This window comes from Phalacrocorax carbo, chromosome 1, assembly GCF_963921805.1.
Source record: "Phalacrocorax carbo chromosome 1, bPhaCar2.1, whole genome shotgun sequence".
In the NCBI taxonomy this organism is placed as follows: Eukaryota; Metazoa; Chordata; class Aves; order Suliformes; family Phalacrocoracidae; genus Phalacrocorax; species Phalacrocorax carbo.
In genome coordinates, this window is record NC_087513.1 from 193,011,366 (window position 1) to 193,034,111 (window position 22,746).

General features: G+C 39.9%; 1 protein-coding gene across 1 annotated transcript in view; it reads right to left on the bottom strand.

Moving 5' to 3' along the window:
- KL (klotho) overlaps positions 1 to 22,746 on the bottom strand; it is a 51,971-nt gene that overhangs the window by 16,908 nt on the left and 12,317 nt on the right. The gene's annotated exons all lie outside the window — the stretch shown is intronic.

Sequence of the window (22,746 nt, forward strand, 5' to 3'; positions counted from 1 at the left end):
TCCACTCTTTACAAAAATGAAAATGCATTTAACTAAACGTGTTTCAAAGTATGTTTTCATTATCGGAATATCACTTCATCTGTAGATTTACAGATATATAAAGAAGGAAGGTCTATTTTTAAGAACCGCCAAAATCTCTCAAAACAATACAAGACAAAAAAAACACCCTTGAACTTCCTCGTCTTTGAACCAGAACACACAATACAGGAAAAACTACCAATGTGGATTTTAAAAAGTCTGGTGAAAAACAATTTACCACAGCGCCTGAAAAATTATTTGAGTAATTCAATTTAATTTGTTTTATTAAAATTTGCTAGCATCATATTTCAACCACTTGGGTTGGTATAATTTCATCTGTTACTGTGAGGAGGTCTTTTCTATCAAATTTCTTTTCTGAGATCTTACAGACCAAGTTGAAAGTGTCTCTTGATGTTCCCTTTGAAAGTTAAATAGATTAAGTTCCTGGAGCCTCGCATTATATTTAGGCATAGTTTCAAGCCCTCTAACCATTCTCACTGTCTTCCTCTCTTCCAGTTTGTCATCATCCATCTTAAAATGCAGAGGCAGAACTGGACATAATATGCCAGTGGTAGTCCGGACAGCAGTAAAACCGGAGACAATTCAACACACTATTTCTGCTTATGTGGCCATAGCATTACACTGTGAGCATGTGCTCATCTAAACTACCACATCTCCAGAGCCCTTTACCATCTAAACCGTATTTTTAATTTGCACCTGCCTTATCAAAGAATTTTGACTGCTCTGTGAATCAGCATCCCATCTTTTTGTCATCTAGACATTAGTAGAAATTGTAATGATTTTTTCTAGTTAATTGATAAAAAGATAAAAAATATGAGATCTATTAATTAGAAAAAGCCTAATAACTATTCCCAGTTTACATTTGTATTCTGGGACTTATCAGTTGGTATTTGTTCATATGCGCTGTGATGACACAAACCTCCGTTCCTGTCATACAAAGTCACAGGTGTGATGAATATATGACAGATTATTAATCAAAATGTCACACACATTTTTAGCCCTCCCTGGAATATAAAGCCATATAGAAAGCTTTATAATTCTACTCCATGCAGTTGCTATGTTAGCAAATTTTATCATTAATGTATTGAGAGCTGCTGTTCATAGTTGCTTTTTCATACACTCTTACCATTCAAGCTTTGACCCACAATGATTTCCAGTTGCCAGCATTACTAGGAACATTAAGCAATTACAGTTATTAATAATTTTTGACATAGACACTGTTAATTACCCAGGAAAAATAATGAATTCTACCATTCTACTGTTCTTGCAGAATTTTAATTCTCACTGCTGGGACAAAAGCAATTAGAAGTGAAGGACAACTACAGGTAAGATCAATAACCAAGGCTCAGTTCAGCTGCCCCCATACAGAAACCTGCTGCCTTTTGAGTCGTCATGGCATATATAAAACATCTGCACAGATCTGACACCAACTCTATATGAGACTAGACCCATGCCCTTTTCGAGTGGTCACCAAAACCCAGAGAACAGTATTGCAAACTGTGAATCACAGTACACACCTATGTGCATGTATCTGAATCAAGCTCTCAGTTGCAAACTTCAACGTACATGCTCTCATTTATAATACATCAATAGCTCAGATAAATGTGATGCAGTCCTACCATCTGTCTATATTAATACAATGGATTTTGATGCTAGTGAGAAACTAAATATAGTAACCACTTCAAAGTCTCGTGTCAAAAATGAGAGCTGACCTAAGCACAGACTTAATTTTACTTCACGCTGAAGCTCCATTATGCTGATGAAAGAACAAAAGACGTTACACACCCTGACCAAAACACTACACACCCAATGCTTTAAATATGATTTTTAAAATACCATTGGGAAGAAAAGTGCCATCACTTACAACTCAAATTTGTATACCCAAATTTTCCCTCATAAAGGTGCCACATATTCTTCCTCTGTTGGACCTGACTCATCTCTATATTTCCTGTCTCAAATGTTAAGATACCACCATGCACATTCTCAAACACCCAATTTCATCTCTGTCATCTGCACTTGCAAGTACACTGCCCACCCACAGAGAACCTCAAGGACTATGGATGACTTGCCCCATAACTCTCGGCCAGAGGAGTAGGCAGCTACTCCTATCAGTGGAGAGAGATCTGCCAGCATTTTAGTAGCCTCGATTCTACCATGAAGCAAGAAGGAGTCCCACTCTCCACAGACAAGGAGGTGCTGTTCACTGCCTCATTGCAATGAAAAGATAGGAAGTGTAACAATGTGGGATTATCTCATTCAACTTTGCCTTCTAAGCAGGTCATCTAGCCTGCCTCTATAGAAGATGAGAAGACTGGTGTCTTAAGATATGCAGGGTGAGTCACGTTTTGGGAGTCCATCTCCCTCCACTGATGATGGACAAAACCTCTTTAGTTTAGACATGTTCTACAGACAGATGAAAGCAGTCAAGAAGCAGCTCACTTAAATATCTGCCCCCTGGAGTGTGCATGAAGCGGAATGATACTATTTCCATGAAAAAACAGCTAAACATAGAAAATAGTGCATCAAAGTCCCTGGGCTCTGTGGACACAGATTAATGAAGTAGTTCAAAAACGCACAGAAATAATGCTGGAAGAAGCCAAGTGGCAGAGCAGAGTCTCTACGGAAACCTGGGACAGAATTCATTTGCCTAAAATCAGGTGTCTAATGCAGTTTTAGTGACTACAGAGTCTCCAGCCTCTAACTGCAGTTTTGGAAAGCTCCGAGTCTTACATAAACCTTAAGTCACATCTCTCAGCCCCACAGAAACACCTGGGACAATATAGGATGTGTCAAATGATAATTTGTGCCTATACCTATCGTCAGACAAATGAATCCCACTCCTAGGGTGGGACTTATTTTGAGCTCATGACACTTTATACTTCACAGTCCATATATGAGCTAGATGCCCAAGCTCCCACTACAGGCAATGGAGATCTCAGGCTCCACTCAGCTGCCTCAACGGTGCCATGTGGTTACCGTTCCAGAACAAGCCTATGTCACATCTGCCATTTCCATGCAGATGCCCTAAATAGCCAGGGAAGCCCCCTGCTTATACCGAGCTAACAGGAACCCACTCAAAGTCAATCTACTTAATGGAGTCTAGTGAGTGATTCCCCACTACAGTACACCAGCCATATTGTCATATTCAGCAGGACCACTACCTAGGTCCCAATAACTGTATGGATTAGCAGTAGGATTTAATGTAGGTGCCCAGACCTTTTTGAGATGCCTTACCTGAATGAGGCTGTCAGACATGATTCAGGACCCAATAGGACACCTTGGTCTTCCAGAACACCAACTGGAGGCCAGGCAGAATATCCTAGGGTAGCTCAAATGACACTATACCTTTGCTGGGACAACCTCCTAGATGTCTATTACCTATAACTGGAGTTTAACCCCCCAGATCACGTACAGAGAAAACACATAGGAACCAACATACCATCATGTCCCTTATATTTATTGGAAATCTTACTTCCTGATCTCAGTGACTTACCTGCTGGTACCTATTTTTAGTTCACAGCTGACTAGGATTAAGATCAAGGCAATCTGCACTTCAGTGCTTGGTGACTCCATGTCCCTGGTTTTACAAGGTGCTGAGGGGTCTTACTTTGCTCCTTGTTAGTTCAGACAGATGTGCAGTGCTGACAGATCACTTGGCTTGGCTGGAAAACCTTACTAAATAAGGCTGGTTACAAACTGGCTCTAGGAAGAGTTGTGCAGTCACTGATGTGTTATGAGCAGAAATAACTGCTAAAACCTGTGTGCTTGTTTCTAGGCTGCCAAATTTGGGTAAGCTTGTCATTATTACTTGCTTTCAGAGAGTAGCACAAATATTGTTCGATACCAAACACTTAGCTGATACCTTTCTCGGGGATACTACCCTACATTCTTGAACCTGCTGAGAATTGAGCTAAGCTGGTATTGGGAAAGCTGTGAATTAGGATGGGGGCTCTCTGTGCTTACAAGTGTCTATTTTTCAGGAACTGATTGTTAGGAGATCTTTTAAACAGCATTTACTTAATCCCTTCAAATGCTTACATCACTATGAAAATCATGAGGTTTTATATCACCATGAAAATGAAAAAAAGTGACAAGATGTAGCTTGTCTTTAGCTAAATCCGTTTGTATGTCTGTACTTCACTCAGGTTTCAGGTTCCAGCACAGTCCTGTTTTCATGTTGATATTGTCTTCTTTCCCTGACTTTCCTACCCGATATACCTATTTGGGCCACACTATACCTGTACTCAACTTGTGAAACTCTGATATTGATCATGTTATATCAGCCTTAAAGACATCCCTGCGTGAGTCAGTCAATAATGCCAGAATACAGCCTTGATGAAGTGTCAAACACATTTCCAAAGCAGAAAAGCTCCCTGCAATGCCATAGTGTGGGCTAGTCCTACAAAGTCCAAATTCCTGCAGAGATAGCAGAAATAATTCCACACAGGCAAACAGGCTTCATAAGCTGACACAGTCATGTCCTACTCTACTGCAGGACAGATCTAGACAGTCCAAGAATCAGTAGGTAAAGACAATTTAGTAATAAGCACACATTCGTTTGCCTGACTACTCACCTAAATTCCTGCCCAAGATTCTTAAGACCTTCCTGAGACTGGCACTGATACGTATCATTCTGCAAGTTCTCAGTACTTACATCTATCATGACGCATAACCTTCATGAGAGCAAATCAAGAATTCTAATTAGGAACATCATGATTCCATAATTTGTGTTCATTCCTCTAGAACAAGTTGTCTCAATTTTAAGTTGTGTGTCTTCTCAACCAATAAGAATACCATGCATTTCACAAATAAACTGCACAAATAACCTCCTCTCCACACTCAGATGAACCATCCTGTATTAACTCTCTATTTGCATGTTAATGAAACTGAATAGGAAAGTGTACTGAAATTTATTTAGCAATACAAAGAGAAAAGTTTAACTGGAAAAGATGGGCAAAAGCTTTTTGATTATGAGAAACCAGGCCAATGTACCTCCAACAAAAACGTCATTATTCAGTCCTACATCAAAAGCCCTTCTGAAATTTATATAATAAGTGGAATGACATGGTACGTCTAGTATATGATTAGTCAGAATGTGCCTTGTACCAAGAAGGGGAAAAATACGTGTTTTTCTCCTGTATCATCAAAAGCAAGTATTTTAATCAAAAACTACAACAAAGGATGTCACATTTCCTGTAATGATTCACCCTTAGATCCAAAGTCAAGCAGGCTTTACCCACAGAGCCTTTGGGCAAATGTTCTCTTTCACAGGCAAATTATATTCTTAACACTAAGTAACAGACACAGGTATTTAAAAATTACTTAAGGTATATCTCAAAACTGGTTAGATAATATCTTCACGTATAAAGCAGAAGACTTTGCTATAGATTGTATGTTAGTCATGTAGCAACTTCATTTTTCCTCTGTAATTCGTTCCCAAATATGTATTTTTCTAATTTTCTTATACAGTCTGATAGCCAACATTACCACAGATGATTGATTCAATAAATTTGGTATTTTTGACCAATCCCAACAACCTGGGAACAGAATTAGGCTTGTAAATGGTACATAGAACACCAAGTGAACATTTTTCAGTCTGTAACCACTTAATATAAAATTTGCTACAATTATAGCTTTAAGTATTGATCACACACCTGAACTACAGTTTTGTGCTGATGCCTCATGAATATGAATTAATTTATGCCTGCCACACCTAAGGCAGGAAGCAATACCATTCCTATTTTAAGAATTGGGAATAGAGATATTATGACATGCATAGCAGAAAAATTAAACCAGTACCTTAAGTTGTAGAGCAGTGTATTAACTCCAGAACAACACCTCTGTTCAGTATGATACTCACCTCTACAGAAAAACCACTGAAGATGGCATTAAATACTTGTCTGAAAGCACAGCAGCTAGATAAAAAACATTTCTCCCCATCACAGGCAAAACAGAGGAGCTTTGCTAGCATGAGAATAAAAAGAAGGTAACCTGAAAGCGCAAAGCTAAGCTGTAGGCACCCAGATGCATTGCAGGTACACCAATAATATTAGCAGAAGGAAAAAACCAGAACCCCAAAAGACAAGGAAGCAGGTAAGAGTTATTTTCACACTTTGATTTTTAATTTTATAGCAGATGAATGTCTGGGAAGGCTTGTACTTTAACATACTGTATGTATAAGCATAAGTTAACATTATGATAGATAGATATGCAGGGGAGAGACACAAAGTGACCCCGATGTGACAGAAGGAAATAAAACCCCCTTGATCTTATTGTATCAGGTGACTGCTGTAGGAGACCTCTCATTTGAAGTACAGAAAGCCTAGCTATTATGGCACAAGCCCTGAGTTAAGGCTCTCTCACCCTGCCTTGAAAGGCCACTTGCTCAGCAGGTACACTGTGGTATCGCAGCCAAAGGGAAGGCAGCTGGACTGCGCAATGCACTCTGCAAATCCCACCGTCACCATGGGAGGCTGTGCAAACACAGGTTTACACCTTCAGCAGGGGGACTCATCTCACCTCATTTTGTCACCACCTGCATCTGAGCAATTCGCCTGCACAGCAAAGGTGAAAATTCTAAGCCACAATTCACCCAGAGGTGAATTTTAATACCCAGAGGAGAGTGAGATGAAAAGTGCCTGTTACCCTCCGCTCACCACACAGGCAGGCTGGCACAACCACTGGAGTCGACATCCTGTACAAATAAACTAAAGCACTGAAAGACAAGTGGGCTGGGAAAGCAGTTTGAAGTCTCCCGAGATGTAACAGTCTCTGAAAATATAAAGGTCATCTGGAAAAGAATTAAGCGGCATTTGACTTTGAGAAGCAATGGGAGATGAGATAAAAATAGCTTTACTTCTGACAACAAGTGCTTCTGAGACACTTGATGTGTTTAATCATTTTCCATTACCTCTGACATAAAAGATTAATTATGGAACTGCACAAAAATAGTCCACAGAATGTTGTGACCCATGTGAATATTAAAGATATAAGAGATTCTTAAACAGAGTACAAAAAGAAGATAAAAGTACAGAGCAGTTTGAGTGATTTAAAGCTGAGAGACAATCTTGCAGTACTGAAGGGAGCTAAAATAGTTCCCGATAAAAGACTTGACTCTGACTGGAATCTGGGACACAATGCTCAGGCAGTACTTAGGGGAAGACCAAGATATAATCATTGCTATCAAAATTGTCTTGGGTGTGCTGGAGCTGCATAAACTTAAAAAAGATCCAGAACTGAGACTGACCTGCAAAACCCTCTATCAGAGCACGAACCTCTTCAAGGACTGGCCAGTCCTGTTGACATACTCAAGTACACAAAATACCACAAAAAAGATAAATGGGAAAAATACACAGAGAACTTAGTTGTAATCCACAAACCCAAGCGCATGGAACCGCACAGGGTGTAATAAACAGCACAGACCAAGACAACAATACCACTTTGCAAGAGTTGATAATCATCAGACAAATATGCTGAACAAGGAGGATGAAAAACAGCACCATGACTTTGGAGGAACCCTTAATGGGAACAGGGGTAAAGGTTGTGGCAACTGAATACATTATTAGCCTGAAAAGCAAAGGAACATTAATGGATTTTAAGTCACACGTGGAGAAAAAGTAACACAGTGCTAGAAACAGTAGTGAGCAAAAAAGGTAAGCATATAAAACTGTCATAAAACTCATGTAAAACTAATATATCAAATATATCAAATATATCAAATATATAAAATATACCAAATATATATGTAGAATACATAAAACTGATAAAATAATGCCCAGTCAGGGCACTGAGACTAAATGGATGCTAAAAACTGGAAAAGACAGTATTTGTAACAGTACTGGTGAGAAGGCATCCATTACGGCTCAAAACCTTTGGTTTCATGAAGGTTTGTACAAACAGGATGGAGAGGGAAACAAAACAACTGAGGAAGGAGTAGAAGACTGCCTGCAGGAAGCTCTCAAACTGCAGAACAGAGCTTCAGAAGCCAAAGGCTGCCGAACTCATGATGCTCCCCCACACTAAAGCAGAGCCAAAAGAGAAGACAGATAAGCCTGTTGCTCTCAAAAGTCATAGTGAGAAGAACAACCACAGTAACATATATACTCTTTAATGACATCAGTTTAAAAAAGAAAATATTTTTGGTTAAATACAGAACTAAATAAACATATAAAAGGCAAACATTTGCAGTACCTTTAAGGGTAAAAATTCTGGAAGAGGTAACTAATGTAAATCACCTGTTTTTCTGGTAGATGCACACAGGTAAGGCAAACATCCATCTATGCATATTTACCTCCTCAATATAGCATTTGGAAATGCTTGTTCTACATACTGTGGAACTATGATTGCTAACCCAGGTGTTTCACAGGGAGAAAGAATGTGTTTCTGATGGTTTAGTGGAAGCACATGAAGAGAATTGCTTTGGAAAAGTCTCAGAGCAGTTAGCAAAAGTTAAACAAACAAAAAAGGCCAACGACACGTAATTAAAATAGTGTGTTAGAAAGAAAAATTTTCTTTGCAAGAGACAGAACTAAACACAAATAAGACTCAAGGCCATCATCAATATGTGTGCCTGATGGACAAGGAAATGACAAAAATATTTCAGCTTGCTTCACCTAATCTAACTAGCTAGACCAACAACCCGGCTTGGAAAGATCTTGAAGACAACCTGTAATTTTCGATGAAAATTATAGAATAAAGAACCCAGGTTACTCATTACCTGGGTAATATATCCTTGCATTTAAAGCAACCAGAGTAGAAGCCCTGTGCTCTGGTGTTAATGATTAACCCCGAATCTTATCCTGAGCACAACAGCAGATTCAAAATAAATTCATAGAATCATCATAGAATCATAGAACAGTTTGGGTTGGAAGGCGCCCCTACAGGTCAACTAGTCCAACCCTCCTTCAATGAGCAGGGACACCTTCATCAACTGATCCAACTGAAGTATGTGTCTGCTCCTGGAGATGTACTGGAACATTTTGTGTGCAACTTCATGTTGAGAGTTTCCCAAGAGAAAGACAGCAAGAAATCCCTGTCATACCATTATTCCAAGAACATCAACTGATACTGGATTTAGCAAATCCATGTGTGCAGAGTTGGGAAAGGCCGACAGACTAGCAGTCAGAAATTATTCCTGAGGTACATAAATGTGCTGCCCTAAAAGCCCCAGAAGTGCAGTTAGAAATGAATGGGTAGAGGCTCTTCCCCAATTACAGTCCCCCACCAAAAACTGGTTTGCAGGAGTATTCATGACAAAGTGTTTATGAGTCCTGACCATCAGCCACAGAAGCAGTAAAAATATGCCCAAACCATAGAGAAAAGCTTATTGGAGCAACAAATAATTGCATGAAGATCAGGCATTTATGATGCTCCAATCTGGCCTATCATAAAAGCAGACAGCAGAATTTACTGGCTAATGGTTGAGCAATGAATTCTGTCACACCATAAACCACACCTGTTGTAGCAAAAATGCTGGAGTTTGGCATTACAGATTTAGCATATGCTGTGTTTGTGATTTTGTTATCAGGGCAAGGCTGGGAATTATTTCTCCCTCTATTTACAGGGAAGCAGTACCCCTTTATATGCACTCATCACCCATCCATGATCTATTAACCCACAGCCAGAACTTGGGAGCACAATTCTAAATGAACTGATGAACAGGTCAAGCGGTACAGGAAAGAGTGAAATATTTAGGAGTAGACTAATCACCTTATCAACAGCAAGCAAAATTAATAGGAAGCTCCTTGATCTACAAGTCTGCACAAGCTCAGATCTCTTCTGGCTTTGTTTATTTTTCCCCAGGATTTTATATTAATGTTTGCAGATATGATGAAGCCTTTAACCAAGCTGTTAAAAAAGGTGCAGCAATGGGAGTGGAGATCAGGACAAAACCTGACCTCTTCAACATAAAGGCCGGCATGGGTAGCCACACTGGGGATGCTGTTCTAGCATCGCCACTTTATTTGCACTTTGTTACCCCACCAGGAGCAGTAGAGGCCGTGTCAAAACCAAGGAAAGTCAGTCAGTTCACTCTGAATGAGAAAGCGCAGGTGGTGCTCCTGGGAGACTTCACATGGTGACCCAGAAATTACAGAGTGGGTGAAACACATAATTACCAAGCTCAACGTATTTAAGAGTATCAAAGAGTAGTGTGGGCTCAGCAGAAGAATGAACTACAACAACTGGTCCCCAGAGCATACCATGGGGATCTCATCCAATTTGTTCACAAGAAAAGTCACTTTGAAGAGGCTAGAACAATAGAAAAGTAGCCCCCTCTGGGAGAAGACATCAAGCAATCACTACAGAATTATTTAATATGTACTACAGTAAACCTTTCTACCAGATAACCTAGACCCTCTCCCTTTTCAGCATCCAAAGATAACAGTTCCATGGTTGCAAATATAAATTGACAGGTCCTTTATCAACCTCACAACAAAACAGTAACTTGCTGCAGTGCCCAGGTACACCACTACAAGGTAATGACAATCAGAGGTATGAGAACACCATGGCAGTGGTGGTTTGACTGGGTGTTACCCACCAAAATGGCTTCAGAAGGTGTTTCTGGATGAATGCGCTGGTGGATAGCTTTTCCCACTCTGAGTTCCTCTGAGAAACAAGCAACTAAGCAGCAACAGAAAAGAAGGAATTAGAAGAATTCCTCCAGTGAAGGGTACCAATGAGTATTATGGAGGTGTTCGGTCCTACATAGTTGGCACAGGAATTATAAAGTCAGTTAATGTATATGCAACCAACATACTACAAGCTGTCAGAGATCATACAACACAGGAGCTCCACATGAATGAGGATCAAACAAAAATAATGATATGAAGTATCAACATGGTTTAATAACTGCAAAAACTTCAGGCTGTCAGGCAGACAATGGCATACAAGACTCATGTGTGTGCACAGGGCAGAGCTGAGCATCATTATGCAAGGTCAAAACAAAATTATTGTATCAGAGCTCTGTGCTGTAATATAGGCAAATGCAACCCAGAATGAAGGGTACTCACTTGAGGTGATGTCTACAAAGACTTTTTTTCAAACCAAACATTTGGGTTGTTCATGCCCAAATCTAGCTCAGACTCTCACAACATGATAACCTGAGTTTACTCTGCTATAACCTTGGCTAATAAATTTAATCATTCTGAGATTAAAGCTATGCATCAATGACAATGGGCTATGGAATAAGATGGAAAGTTCCAATCAGCCCTCTATACGGATGCAAAAAGAAGCTCATTAGGATAAGCAATACATACATGAAGTTACCAGTTTTCAATCTTCAGATAACTGTTTAGATTACAGTTTGACCAGATGTGAATATAGAATTCTTCCTTCTTTTTCTAATCAGTTTGCAACTGTTTATGTGAGATCCCGCTGTGTTTGCATGCATACTCAATATAAAGCAATCACTACAAACGACTTCATTGTGTGTAACCTGCTGGAAATGTTCTGGTTTGTGTGCATGTAATAGAAATGACTGGAGGGTGTGATTCCAGTTACACACCTTTACAAGTAATTCTCAAGTTGCAAAAATCACTGAAACTGTACACTAAATTAACTTTAATTCAGTAGCTTTTGGAGTAGCTTTTCACAGAATCACAGAATCACAGAATGTCAGGTTGGAAGGGACCTCAGGGATCATCTAGTCCAACCTTTTGCATGATTGTTGCAGATAATAAACTGTTCATCTGCAACACCTGAAGTCTAGTTGGTTGTAAAACAAGCCCAAAATCAATGATTACCGTGCACTGCAATAGCAAACAAATTACTCACAAACAACTGCAAAAGAGAAGGCAGGGTGTCATTCTTGATGGGAATCCCTCTTGTGTGGTCCTCTTCAGCTGCAGGAATTTTGAACTTGGCTCTACATCCTGTAGCTGTAATCCTACTTATACTTTCATACTTCATTATTTGTACCAAACAGAAAAGTATTAAGTGCTGAGCAAGTTGAGGAGCAGCTATACCCTAGAAGAAAGAACTGTGGGCTACCCTCAGACCTATAGAGCTTATGAGGAGGCCGTACCAGGCAAGAAAGAGCTAACAGCTCCAAGAAGAATCACTGCTTGGTCCTGATCCACAGAAACCATAGCACGATTCACAACATCATTGCTAGATTCAGGAGTGATAGCTCACAGTTCAGAGACTAATGATTTTTCCCAGTATTATAACCCAGTTAAATACAGTATTGTTATTGCTAGTACCAAGCCACAGGATGCATATGAACTTTATCTATAGACTCAGCAGCCATGACTTATTGGGATCTGCTTTGGGTGATCATGAGTCTGTTTATAGCTGCAAAACTGCTCAGTGATCAGAGGAGGAGAGAACTATTGCCTGATTTGTTGGTTTTTTCCCTCCCTTTTGCTTAAAGCCAGCTCTGTGGTGGTATGGTTCTATCCAAACGGTATTACAGGCCTACTTCTAGGCAACTGAATCCCAGTGCTAATGCCAACTTAGGTCTGAGAGAGATCCTGCCTAACCTAGTTCTGCTAATACAGAAGAGTATGGCTCATCTGTGAATCTTGTGTCAAATCTGTGAGCCAGTGAGAATGTCATGAGCGTTCCACAACATGGATGGCAGCAGACATCTATGCTCAAGCAACTGAATCCCAGTGCTATGGAGCAGAAAGCAGCTCCAGATACTGACACATGGCATTATATGTCAGAATTGCTAATGTCCACTTGTGAACTAAGAGTTAGTTGCTTAAACAGAGGCATCCAGTACCATTTGGGATGTTCTGGATCATTAAGACATCTGCACAGGCAGATAAAACACAAGACCTGTGGGAAACCTGTGTCTTTTGGCCTGGCAGCTGGAGGCAAGGCAGGATACTCTAGGCTTCTCAAATGGCACATGCTTGTCTATCTGTGCAGCTTTTTTAGACCTAGTGGCTTCTAAAGAGATAGCCTTGTGATTGCATGAAGTTATGACTGTGAGAAGGACATATACTGTGGAAGAGTATGTAAGATTGCACCAACATCCTGGAAAGATTCAGGGAAACCAAGAGGACCTAAGCCAGACATTTTCAATCCAGAAGTCTTACACCAGCAACAACACGGTGAACCATAGGACCATGTAGATGGACAAGGCAAGTAGAACTGAATGACTCATAACCTAGTGGTCTTGATGACTCAGTTGTTTGCCCATCTTTGCATCAGCACAGAGAACCATAAGGCTAACTGACAAGTTTTAATTAATACAATGCTTCCACGATGTTAGGCTATGCGAGGAAGATCTGGGAAACTGTAGGAGGAATTAAAGCCGGCTACTCAGCAGGGGCACAACTCATCAATAGGGGTGCAGTCACTGTAGGAGGCAGACTTTGGTCAGACATTGATTTTGAGGAATCACCACACTGCTCAGCAGCCACCAGCAAGACAAAGTGCAGCTGTTCAAATCAGAACCCAGAAGAGGAGAAAGAAATACCAGTGGAGGAAAAGATGGGGAAATGAGATTCACTGGGGGAAGAGAAACTCTTGGGGTATCACATTTTTAAAGACTTCAGTAACAGAGTGATGACCTCAGTCAAGAGATGGAGGGACAAAATGGGGCATCCAATTTATGTTGGAAAAAAAATTGAATCTTTGCATTTCTTCAGGGGCAAGGATGATTTATGTGTATTTATCCAGTCTCTTCTACGAGCTTTGGCTCTACTGCAGTCACAGATTAAACTGGATTCAATTTATATCTCCTTTGATTTGGGAAACACATTTAGAACCCCATCCAAAGTGTGCTGAAACCATGAAAATACACTTCTGAGGTATAAATAAGTCCCTTTATGTCTGTTTCTAAATGCATGTTTAATGGTAGATATAAAATTGCTCTACTACAGAGATGAGTGTTAACTCAAAAGCATACAAATAAGTTTTCCTGCTTTATTCTTGTAGTCTGAAAACATAATAAAAAGCACCATTTGAGCTAAAAGTTGGAATCTTGAAGAACAGAAAACTGCAACAAACAAAAAGAACTTATAATTAGATATCTAATTCTTACTTCATAAACACATCTTCATATTGTTGATTATCTGTACAAATTAAGCTGGGTTTCACCTGTTTGTATACAAGAAATGCAACTAGTTTGGCTGATGTAACATTGAATAAATGTTTTAACGTAGTTACTGAGAAGCTAAATGTTAATAAAGTTGATATAAAAATACCACCTACAGTTGTTTCCTTTTTGAAAGTATATCCTGTACTTTTATACAATGTAATACAGAATAGGCAGATTTACTACATCTATGTACTGGAATCTCAGCCTTAGCAATCAAGAAATCACAGTAAAAGACCTAAACCAGTTTTTATCTAATCCTTAGAGAAATAAAAATAAAATTAAAAAAAAAAAAAGAGAAAACAGCAAAAGAAAAGGAAGGGTGTTGTCAGGGTAATTGTTTAGTCTAACTCACACAGGAAAAGGCATGCGTTGCTTAATACATACAGTTGCAAATGCTAATTGACTACTCTTCTTTCAGCAATCCTTGTTTCAGCTTCTGTGCTCTCACCACCATAGTTCTAGACACTTTCTGACCAGAATTAACATCATAGTAACAGACTGAGGTATTCATAAATATTGTGTCAATTGGACAAATTTTGAACATACACAGTTAGGTTTAGACTTTACTCTGGCAGAGTAATGAGCACTTCTGGAGGCCTAGCATCTGATTTTTTAAAAGAACAAGTTAACATACTTCAGGCTTCCTTAACAAGCTCTTTGCCAGTTCTCTGTATGTATTCTCTTTTGGAGACGAAATAGTTGTCTCTTGAAGAAGAGACAGTGACTTTGATATTGAGCTTTCTTTACATAAGAAACCTACAAAAGATTATTTTCACTTTGGCTAACACTGCTGCAGAACAAAATATTTAAAAAAAACACTGGCTGAGCTGAAGGAACTGGCATGAGGGGAAACTGATAAAATTTGTCCTTTGCCTACTATTTCAAAGTGCAATACTAAACTTCAGATTTCTCTAGAACAAAATACAAAGCCATGATGTCAAGACATTTGTATACATTAATGAGAAACATTATTGGACTACTAATATAAAAATGAAATGCCTCTATATCCACCTTTTCTTTTTCCTACTGATTCCAGATATGGCTGAAAACTTTCTTTTTTTCCCTTGGTCATTTAAATATAGATACAGAAACACAAGGAGAAATTAAAACCTTAACAAAGCAGTTAACGCGCAGCTTCAGATACACTTTTTAAGCAATTTGTCTGGGATTGGCATTCACCTGTATATAACCACGTCTTTGGAAATTCTGCCGGTACACGGTAATATGTAAATACCCAGTATCAGAGTACAATAATGTTTTCAATATTTTAAAGAAAACTTATTCTGGGAGAAGTCCCAGTTTTAAGATCAAAATGTACGAGAACAACAGAAATGCAAGTTCACGTATTTCCTGTAACAGCATCATTTCATCCTCTTATGGCCCGCTATATATACGCCAGAAAGTAACGCTGCTCTGCTTCACAGTTACCATGAGCAGAGGTACGTTAGCAGTTGTCAGGAGACCATCTACAGTTATGGTAATTAGGTCAATATCTAACAGTAAGACAGATGCCTACCATTTAAATACTGTCTGCTTTAAAGGAGGGCAGTTCAAAGTACAGAGTTTGGAGGGATGTCTCATTTCTAAGTAATTGACCAAAGAGCTATACAGATATAACAGAAACTTTCAACCGATTTCCATTAAGACATCCATCAAAATGCTCTCAGACCCATAAAAGATTTTGTGAACTAGCTCAGTATTTGCTACAGCCCCACTCCTAGGCAACATCAGAGGCATCTCAGACTTAAATACAGGAGGGCAGGAAGAGCAATAAATCCAGTGACTGGATTCTTTTAAAATACTGTCTTTGATTTCTAGACCAGTACAAGCTCATGTAAGCAGCCAGCTGGCTTACCTGTATTCTGGACTTGTTAGATGTAAAAGGTGATTAACTGTGCCTGATAAAATTATAATACGTAGCTGGTTCTTTTCCAGCCATATTACCTACATCTACTTTAGCAAACAGCAGAGCTGAGGACCCAGTATCTTACGGACCAGAAGCCGATTACCAGCTGGATTACACTAGGTGTGCTCCTGCAGAGCAGTTTCCAGGTAACCATAATCCAAAAACAATCCAGCCGGGTACTCCAAAACCACTTCAGGCTATGAACCATAGTACAGCAAATGGAGGCAATTAGGAGATTCACATTGCACACACACTCCTGATTTGTACTGTAATGCTATTGTAGATGCATGCTTAAACAGCCTAATGCTACAACGCATGAGAAATTTCGTATTTTTTATCAAAATCAAACAGGAAAACAATCTTTTGTTTTGAGAGATCCCATACCATGCATAAGGTAGTGAGAGAGCTGTCCAGCCGTTTTGTCCTAGAGAAAAATGTTTTCATTAGCCACAGTTATGCCAATACAACCTTTACTGAGTATGTAGTACAAAGGATATTGAAAAAATGGATTTAAGACAGGATACATTAAATCAGGATGATGCTTCAGATATTAAGAAAGTCATATATTACACAGCTTACATGGACTCATAGTTCAATCGATGATGCTACAGGAAGCCGAGCAGCTGGCAGTTCAAAAATTAACTAGTTGCCCAAACACCAATGAAAAACAAATGGTTGGTCTGAATCAGGATCTGAAGGGCTTGAAGAGCCAGACATTTTGCTGAGACAAAGGGAAGAAGGCAGGGAGGGAGGGAGGAAGAATGGCAGGAAGGCATGAGGGAAGGAAGTAGAAGAGATAAAATTGCATTAACTGAACTTTGATTTTCAGTGGAAGCTCTTTTGCACATGAATGCTCTTACAGAAGAGCTAAGATACTCTGCAAGAGGCACATAAGCAAATTCTTACTGTCTCACTGGGAAGAAAAAAATCTCTGTAGAAATGAGCCCTTGGGAAAAAAGTAAGGCTCCATCTATAGCAATCAAAACCCACTTTCCTCATACTAGTGAGATGTAAGAAAGCAGAGATGTTGGAAAGAAATACTGAAGAAAGAATAGAGATTTTATATACAAATTTTGAAACATAAAATTATTCAGGAGTGTTAGGATATGATTTATACTCAAACGCACTAGATGCATTTGATGTTTATTACCAAATGAGCCACTGGGCACACTTGAAATATAGGGACAGTATATAAGGAGAAAAGGGATGCTCTGCTGGGTCAGATCACCAGCCCATCCAGCCCAGTACTGCCTCTGATAGCAACAGCAGGACATGGTACTATGTTAAGAGAGTAAATGAGCTCAGCCACTTTCTGAGATTTAGCATCATACTTCCCAGGTATCTACGTTGTTCTGCTGGGGATGTTAGGGAGTACATTCCTTCCTGTTTTGTTTGGTGTCTGCTTATGGACCCACTGTTCACATATTTGCATACTCCATTTTAGAGTCTGCTGTCACAAACTGCTTCCAGAACCTGCTACAGCAATAAATTTGTGAAGCTCATGACCCTCTGTGTAAAAAGGACTGAACTGTTTTCTCCAGGTTTCTTTTATACTCCATGGAGAAAAACAGGAAATTCTAAGTTGCAATTTATCTTACCCTTATGTAGATGGCTAAAATTGGTTAGAATTATCATGCCCTAAAAGTCTCTCCACTGAGCTCACAGGGAGCATAATGTAACTAGCTCAGATGTAAATGTGTGCAATGCAAACATCTAAAGTTAAGTGAGATGAACCACACCCTTTAAGTCTTTAATTGGTCCTTTCCAATTTAAAGTATATAGCTTAACAGTTTAATTAAATATACTTGAGGTATATAAAGTAAGAGAAGTTTATTACTACACTGAGAGTGCTGCCTCCATAATCCCTCCTTTCTGGGATGACTCTGTGCTGCAGGAGAAAAATGGGAATGAAAGCAGAGTCCTTCCACAAGCCTGATCTACTGTAGACCAGGAGTTAGTCCTGCTAACATGAATCTCCCTAAGTTCCTGCATGATGATGACTAATCAACTGCTATGTTTTCATTCTGGACCCAACAAAGGATTTCACAAAAAAATATGAAGCAGTCTGAGAAAGACACTGGAAATGCTTTGCTAAATGACACAACATTCCAGAAGGCTGAAGAGTGATATTACTATATAAGAAGAATTCTGACTTCAGAGAATTTTCACAGAAATACAAAAAATACCCTACTGAAAAAAGTCGTTACCATCTTTATGATCCCTTGTCTACTATCTGCCAGGGATTAGGAAAACTGGATTATAAAATCAAGAAGAACCTCAAGGGCATCAGGTTCAACCCCCTGCTGCCATGGGCCTGTATATGGCACAATCGTGTTGTCCAGATTCACTTTAACATTGGCTAGGTATTTTGTTCATAGTATTCCCTCTGGGAGACTACTACAGAATCACATCTCACAAATGGTTTTATTTTTTCCTGATTTTCAAGTTAAATTTATTCATGTTAAATTTATTCATGTTCAGTCTAAACACTTTGGTTCTTGCATCAAAACTTTCCCTGGACTTAGTATTTTCTTTTATTTGTGTCTACCATTGATCTATTTATAGACAGCAAGTATATCCTCTCCCAGTGTTCTTGCTCAGGTAAATGATCCATGTTCTAGTAAGGTAATTCCTCATCTCTGCTGGAAGCATCACCTGACACAGATTAGAAACAAATGTGTCTTTGTCACAGCTGGAATATATTGGCATCTGATGGTCATGCTGTGATTGGCAAGTTCTCATCTTATGGAAAAAAATTTGTGATTCTTCCTGTTCATCTGTTCATTATCCTGATTATCCTTTGCACTGGCAGTTTTTCCTGAAGTTCAGCTCATGCTCTAATTAGTGCAATCCTACTCTGTGCCAAAACACGGGAGTTAAAATACATTAAAAAGTTCAGCTAGGAACTGTCCTCAAGCCTGACGCTTCTACTTTCAGTGCAACGTATTGTGATACCTGCTTTAACAATTTCCCAGCTACTGCTGAAAATTCCCTTCCTCCTGAACTGAAACAGTAATTCGCCATGTACCACCATTTCAAGTGTCCAGTTGAAAATACATATTTATTAGGTTTATCATATTTTCTTTTTCTAGATAATCAGTTTTGACAGAAAGCTATCAGATGGGTCTGGCTTGACTTTGATACCATAAGTTCATAGTATTTCGTGTTCACTGCACCTGTTGTTATTGACATTAATCTAACCCTCATCCTCATTAACCTTTCCTGTCTATGAATCTCAGTGCTCAACATGGTCACCCTTCTTGATAGATCAGACAAAAAGCATTAATTTGTTTTAGAAGTAGATTTTTTAAAATCCTACCTTCTTCCCTACTACCTGATGGCTGTAGGTTTTTCCTTATGCTACTTTCCCTTAGGTGACTGAAGAAAATAGGATATCTTGTGATTTGTTTTAAATAGACTTTTTAAGACTTAATTAACATTTAAAATTTTCTGCTTATCATAGTCAGTAAATACATATCATATTACCTAAACTGAAACAAAGTTCAATAAATTCCTTGGAGAAAATAACAGGCCCTATAGGAAAGAGACATTTTTTGTTTCCAGACAGAGGGAGATAGTGAAAACTAGTATATGGTTTCCTTTTGCATATCAGTTCCAACTAGGGGAAAAAAGACCATGTTGATTTTAAAGTTTCAAACTTTTTTTTTTTATGTTTTTAACTATATTTCCAAGGACTAATCTCCTTACATCTTTGGAAAAGGCGTGAAATGCTTTCAGCATACTTTAACAGTCATGGTCGCTCAGCAGCAGCTGACTGGCAAAGGGGAGTGAAGAGCCACAGGACGGGGCCACTCAATGCCCATGAGATCCTACATAGGAAGCCATGGCTATTCTCTTGCTCCAGCTTTACAGGACCAAGCAGGTGCCCCCTTGCAGGGGGGAACTGCACTGACATGCATCAGCTGTGTCAGAAGACTCAGCTCAGGGCTCAGGAAAACAAGGGGAGAGAATGAGATACAGGATTCCCCCACAGATATCACATGCTTGAAATAGATGAGACTCAAGCAAAACTTGCATATGATCCAAATTGTATGTCAGCATCTACCATCTGAGAAGTCACTGTAACACAAATATTGCAAGCCAATATTTGAACTAGCCCTTCAGTACTCCCTTCCTCTGCCATCCACCTCACCTCTCCCACCCTCATTTGCCTAAGTGTAAAAGTCTGTCTACAAGAAGTTTGGGTTTGAGTTTGTCACCACAGTTTTTGTCTATACCCCACAGGCAGAAATGGAACAATTTTTTTCTTTTGTCTTAGGATGAGAGACACCATGTTCACTTCTCTCCACTACCTGTAAAAGGACCCTAGGATGGCGAGCTCAAATGCAGATGTCTCTGCATGAACATGCCTAAAATTAGCTCAAGTGTGAATGCTCTCCCCTACGTTTACTTCCATGGCCTGCAAAGGAGATGGCTCTACTGTGATGAAGCATCTACCTGGCAAAGCATATGCATTGCATTCCTCCATCTTCATCCAGCTATCACCAGCCCTGATACAGCACTGACTCCTGAGCTCCTGGTCCACCACTTCAAATTATGCAGCTCTACACCAAAGGGTTGCAGGCAGCCAAGGACAGCTTAGACCATGTCTTCACTCACTAGTTGTGGTACAGAGCCAAAGTACACACGGCTACACCCCTGGTCAGCCTAGTGGACAGCTGGATCAGAGCTGGAGAACAAGTCCTAACTGCTCTTCCCTCTGGGATCACTCAGAATGCTGCCAAACCACTTTAAGAGAAACATCTTTACACTAGACCATGTTGTATAATGGTTATTGAAAAGCCAACTATGGAAAGGCCAAGCAGATGCCAAACTGTGTCTCAGCATTGATGCAAACACTGCCTGGGAGACAGCACGATGATGCTGCTAAACTGCGGGGCAGGAGAAATTTTCCATGCTACAGCCTCACTCAAACCAGCAAAATGCCCTGCTGCTGACAGCTGTAACTCGGCCGTGGACATGAACCCTGGGTAGTTTAACATTAGTTTTTTTCAGCTGTTGGATAGATATAATTTGTTATTGATAATCTTTGCAGGATAAAGACTGTCCCAGCTGTACCCAGCCCCAATACCAACAAATTATTTTCAGGCTATACACGAAGGTGAATGTGGGGATTCTGCAAACTCTAATCCCAAATTGACTCTCCTGTTAGCACCATGAAGTGGAGCTTGAGAGCTGGTGGCTGACTGACACCAAAACAGACCGTTTCTGTATCATCCATGTCCACCCTTGATTAGGCACACTGGTTTTCCTTTACATGGTCTCCTTTGTCCTCAATCTGGAGGAAACAAGCTGATAAAAAAATTACTTGCATATCTCACAGACTACCCTTCAGTTAACCCACCCATTTCACAGTCAGCAAAACAAAGGCAATTTTTTCAGCAAGAATAGGTATTTACCTGTACTCAAACTACCACGTTATGCTACAGTTCCAATAAACTATGGATTTTTTCAGCATTTACATTGGCAGTGTCATTCCACCAGTGCAGAACTGCAGTGATTTAATTGGACATACTCCAGAACGACACCTTCTGAGGCTTTGGGCTGGTGCTGCTTCCCAAACCTATGCATAATTACTGCACAAAACAATAGTAAATTATTTAGTGGTGGGGTCAATAATTAATCTTACCAGAAATGTAATGTGGAAACTAAGAAAGTAATATTTTCTTACACTTGTAGAAGAATAATAGTAGAATGTAAGAATCACTGCAATGGGTCAGGCTGTCCAACCCATCTCATTATCATTGAAGCACCTCCTGAACAAGGTGAGTCAGAGAAAAATCTTCACCTGCTTGCACCAGCTGCTCAAAAATCTGGAATTGCTTTATTACACAACCAGTGATGTAACAAAAAAAGCTGAGTCTGTCTGGAAACTTTCTGGGCAGCTGTCATTGCTAATGCTTCTATCTTATGTCCAATGTTAATGTTCGTGTCACAGGAAACCTTGTTCTCTGATAGTTAACTGTTTAGTTTGGTAAATTCCTCCATGGATTTGACATACGAATTGACTCCCTTGTCTCTCTATACCTCCCACTATAACTTCACAGAATCACAGAATCCCAGGTTGGAAGGGACCTCAGGCATCATCTAGTCCAACCTTTCTAGGAAGAGCACAGTCTAGACAAGATGGCCCAGCACCCTGTCCGGACGACTCTTGACGGTGTCCAGCGTGGCCGAGTCAAACACTTCCCTGCAGAGATTATTCCAAGGGGTGACTGTCCTCACTGTCAAAAATTTCCCTCTCATGTCCAATCGGAATCTCCCCAAGAGCAATTTGTGTCCATTCCCCCTTGTCCTCTCCATGTGACTCCTTGTAAAAAGGGAGCCTCCATCTTCTTTGTAGCTACACCTTAAGGTACTGGTACATGGTGATGAGATCCCCTCTGAGCCTCCTTTTCTCAAGGCTGAACAAACCCAATTCTCCCAGACTATCCTCATATGGCAGGCTTCCCAGTCCTCTGATCATCTTGGTGGCCCTTCTCTGGACCCCTTCCAGCCTGTCCACATCCTTTTTGTAGAGCGGGGACCAGAACTGTACCCAGTACTCCAGGTATGGCCTGACAAGCTCTGAGTAGAGCGGGATAATGATCTTCCCTTAGATGTTTAAATAGCTCGGTCAGGCATTTCTACATGGTTTTGGGTCTCCAAAATGCTAGTGCCCCATGAGTGTGTTTCCAGACCCTCTAGGTCCTGTCCCACAATAGGAACATGCTGCTACAATGCATGTTTG